This window comes from Papio anubis, chromosome 17 (assembly GCF_008728515.1).
Source record: "Papio anubis isolate 15944 chromosome 17, Panubis1.0, whole genome shotgun sequence".
Classification (NCBI taxonomy): Eukaryota; Metazoa; Chordata; class Mammalia; order Primates; family Cercopithecidae; genus Papio; species Papio anubis.
Window position 1 is genome coordinate 42,605,403 of NC_044992.1, and position 4,713 is coordinate 42,610,115.

Genomic DNA, 4,713 nt, shown 5'->3' on the forward strand with positions numbered 1-4,713 from the left:
GTTGTTCTGACTATACATGATTTTTCACTTCTTTTAAAATTATGTTGCATTGATTTTAAAAATACAAGATGATATAAAAAGCTAAAAGGTTCCCAGTTAGATATATAATATATATCTTATATATATATTAAATATACAATATATATGATGTATTATAAATATATTTGTATATTAATAATAAATATGTTTAATATATTATTAAATAATATATATTAAATATATATTAAACATTAATATATATTGAAATATATAGTATATATTTTATATTATAAATATATAACCATATATCTGATATATATTATAAATATATACTATATATATATTTTTTGAGACAGAGTTCCATTCTGTTGCCCAGGCAGTGGCACAATCTCGGCTCACTGCAACCTCTGCCTCCTGGGCTCAAGCAGAGTTTCCTGCCTCAGCCTCCTGAGGTAGCTTTGGGATTATGAGTTGCCCACCACCACAACTGAAAGCTAATTTTTGTATTTTTACTAGAGACAGGTTTCACCATGTTGGCCGAGCTGAGGTGTGAACTCTCCCGACCTCCAAGAGTGATCCACTCACCTCTCGACCTCCCAAAGTGCTGGGATTACAGGCATGAGCCACTATGCCCAGCTGGTTCCCAATGTAATTTTAATCTCTAGAAATTACTGTCTCTATGAAAATCTCTGGTGAATCTCTTTGCATAGTTTAAATATGGAATAATAATATGATCTACATAAATGGGATCATCACTTTTATACACTCTTCAGCAACCTCCCTCCCTCCCTCCCTCTTCCTTCCTTCCCTTCCTTCCTTCTTCCTTCCTTCCTTCCTTTCGCTTCCTTCCTTCCTTCCCTTCCTTTCTTCTTCTTCTTTTTTTTTTTTTAGATAGAGTGCTCTACTATTTGCCCAGGCCTGGAGTGGTGGCCGCGATGTGGCTCACTGCAACCTCCATCTCCTGGGTTCAAGCAATTCTCCTACCTCAGCCTCCCGAGTAGCTGGAATTACAGGCGCTTGCCACCCCAGCATTTTTAGTAGAGCCAGGGTTTCACCACGTTGGCCAGGCTGGTCTCAAACTCATGATCTCAGGTGACCCACCCGCCTCAGCCTCCCAAAGTGCTGGGATTACAGGCGTGAGCCACCGCATCCAGCCTCTTTCTTTTCTTTTTAAGACACGGTCTCACTGTGTTGCTCAGGCTGGAGTGCAGTAATACAAACATGACTCACTGGAGACTCCACCTCCTGGGCTCAAGTGATTCTCCTGCCTCAGCCTCCAGTGTAGCTGGGACCATGTGCCACCACTTCCAGATCATTTCTAGATTTTTTTTTTTTTTTTTTGTAGAGATGGGTCTCACTTTGTTACCCAGGATAGCCTCAAACTCCTAGGCTCAAGTGATCTTCCTACCTTGGCCTCCCAAAGTATTAGGATTACAGGCACGAGCCACCATGCCTAGCCAGCGACCTGTTTTTTTCACTTAATAGCATCATCTTTTCAGGTCAATTGATAATGATCAGCCTAATCTCTTCTGAGGACTGCATAGTCATTGAAGGAAATGTACCATAATTTATTGAACCAATCTCCTACTGAAAGACATTTAGATTGTTTCCAGTTTTCTGCCATTATAAATAATTCTCGAAAATATCCCCATATATTTATCTCTGTATACTCGTCCTATTAGCTCCTTACAATATATTCTCATGTGCTGGATCTAAGGAAATGGGCACTTTAAATTTTAATAGACATTGAAAACTTCATCTCCTAAAAGGATCTACCAATTCATCATCCAAGTCAATAGCATTTCCCTCCACCTCATCAGCATCAGACAGCATTATTCTTTTTTTGTTGTTGTTGAGACAGTCTCACTCTGTCACCCAGGCTGGAGTGCAGTGGAGAGATCTTGGCTCACTACATTTATCTCCTAGGTTCAAGCGACTCTTCTGCCTCAGCCTGCTGAGTAGCTAGGATTACAGGCATGCACCACCACGCCCAGCTAATTTTTGTATTTTTAATAGAGATGGGGTTTCACCATGTTGCCCAGGCTAGTCTCGAACTGACCTCAAATGATCCACCCGCCTTAGCCTCCCAAAGTGCTGGCATTACAGGTGTGAGCCACAGCGCCTGGCCAGCATTAATTTTAAAAATATTTCCCAATCTGATAGGCAAGAAAAATCTTGTTGTTATGATTTATATTTCTTTATGAGCAAGATGAACATTTGTATTTCACCCCATGTATGCCGCCTATTGATATCCTTTATATATTAAAAAATACATATCAATTTTTTGTCATATATGCTGTAAACATTTTTAAAAAGCAGTATATCATTTGCCCATTTAGTTTCTTTTTTACTTTTTTTTGAGGCAAGGTCTCACTCTGTCACCCAGGCTGGAGTACAGTGGCATGATCATGGCTCACTGCAGCCTCAACCTCCTGAGCTCAAGCGATTCTCCTGCCTCAACCTCCCAAGTAGCTGGGACTACAGGTACGCATCACCACACCCAGCTAATTTTTGTTTTTATTTGTAGAGATAAGGTCTCACCGTGTTGCCCAGGCTGGTGTGGAACTCCTGGGCTCAAGCAATCTGCCTGCCTCAGTCTCCAAAGTGCTGGTATTACAAGCATGAGCCACCGTGCCCAGCCCCTTTTAGTTCTTTACTATCTTTTTGCTATATACAGATTTAAATTTTCACAGAGTCTAATTTATCAAAATTTTCCTGTGACTTCTGGGTTTATAGCTCACTCTTTCCGTAATTAAAAGTTATATTAAAGTGTTCTCTATATTGTATCCTCGCATATTAGGTTTTAATTTGCTACATGTAAATACTTAATCTAAGGCCGGGTGCGGTGGCTCAAGCCTGTAATCCCAGCACTTTGGGAGGCTGAGACAGGCGGATCACGAGGTCAGGAGATCGAGACCATCCTGGCTAACCTGGTGAAACCCCGTCTCTACTAAAAAAATACAAAAAACTAGCCGGGCGAGGTGGCGGGCGCCTGTAGTCCCAGCTACTCCGGAGGCTGAGGCAGGAGAATGGCATGAACCCGGGAGGTGGAGCTTGCAGTGAGCTGAGATCCGGCCACTGCACTCCAGCCTGGGCGACAGAGCGAGACTCCATCCCAAAAAAAAAAAAAAATATATATATATATATAAATATATATATATATATATATATATTTTTTTTTTTTTTTTAATCTAACTCTGTATTTTTGTTTATGGTGTGAGGTAGAGGTTTGTCTTTATTTTCCAAATGGGTTCTCCCAACACTACTTAATAATCTACCTTTCTCCATGGATTAAAAATGCCATCTGTATCATAAAGTTCTATTTTGTTCCACTGATCTTTCTGGCCCTTCTTCTACCTCTTCTATACTACAATAATTTATCTTAGGAAATGTACAATAATGTACATAGCCAACCCTGTATTCATCTCCCTGTAAGTATCTCCCACATATCTTCACTTACATCCTTTAACAACAAATTATTAGCAATTTTATATTTATTCTTCTAGATGCAACTCAGATTCAAGTTTGGGAACTTCTTTTTTAAGTTTCCTGAATCTTACTGAGACTGGAATAATTTGAGTGGGAAGATCTGACAACTTGATAATACAATACTAACTTTTTTCTAACCATTACTCAAGTTTTTGTTGCACATTTCTTGTTGTATTTATTCCTAGATGCTCTATCACTTTTCTGATGAATTTGAATGGGATCTTTTCAACTATACTTTTGATTGGTTATTGCTATAGCATGTAGGAAACCTAAGGGGTTTGGGTATTTTGATCTTGTTTTTGACTTCTTGGACTTCCTGAATTCTCTTATTGGGTCTAATAGCTTTTTGGGCCGGTGTAATTCCAGTGTTTTGGGAGGCTGAGGTGGGAGGACTACTTGAGACCAGGAGTTCAAGACCAGCCTGGGCAACACAGTGAGACCTCATCTCTACCAAAAATAAAAAATTAGGCCAGGCGCGGTGGTTCATGCCTGTAATCCCAGCACTTTGGGAGGCCGAGGCGGGTGGATCATGAGGTCAGGAGATTGAGACCATCCTGGCTAACACGGTGAAACCCCATCTCTACTAAAAATACAAAAATTAGCCGGGCATGGTGGTGGCGCCTGTAGTCCCAACTACTCAGGAGGCTAAGGCAGGAGAATGGCATGAACCAGGGAGGTGGAGCTTGCAGTGATTGCAACACTGCATTCCATCCTGGCCACAGGGCGAGACTCTGTCTCTAAATAAATAAATAAAATTAGCTGGGCATCGTGGCACATGGCTGTAGTCTCAGCTACTCAGTAAGCTGAAGTGGGAGGATTTCTTGAGCCCAGGATTTTGGGGCTACACCACTGCATTCCAGCTGGGGCAACAGAGTGACACCCTGTCTCTGAAGCAAAATAAAATAAAATAATAGCTTTTTCATTGATTATCTTTTCTGCCATGTAGATGATGATATCATCTGTTAATACTGACCAGATTCTCACGGTCGAACTTCCCTCTGTTCTGCCTAAATGTCCTGCCTTTCTCTCTATATATACATATTGCCTATGGCCAGAAGCTCACAGGTCCATAGTGGATGTGACAATGGGTGAGATAATCAGGAGGCCTACGTTCCAGCCCCCAACAAGCTGTGACACTTTGGGGAGGCCACTCAAGTCTCTCTAGGCCTCAGTCTCTCAGCCATAAAATAGAGAAGCGATCCCAGCCCTACTCTTCATGGAGACATGTGCAGATCAAAGAAGCTA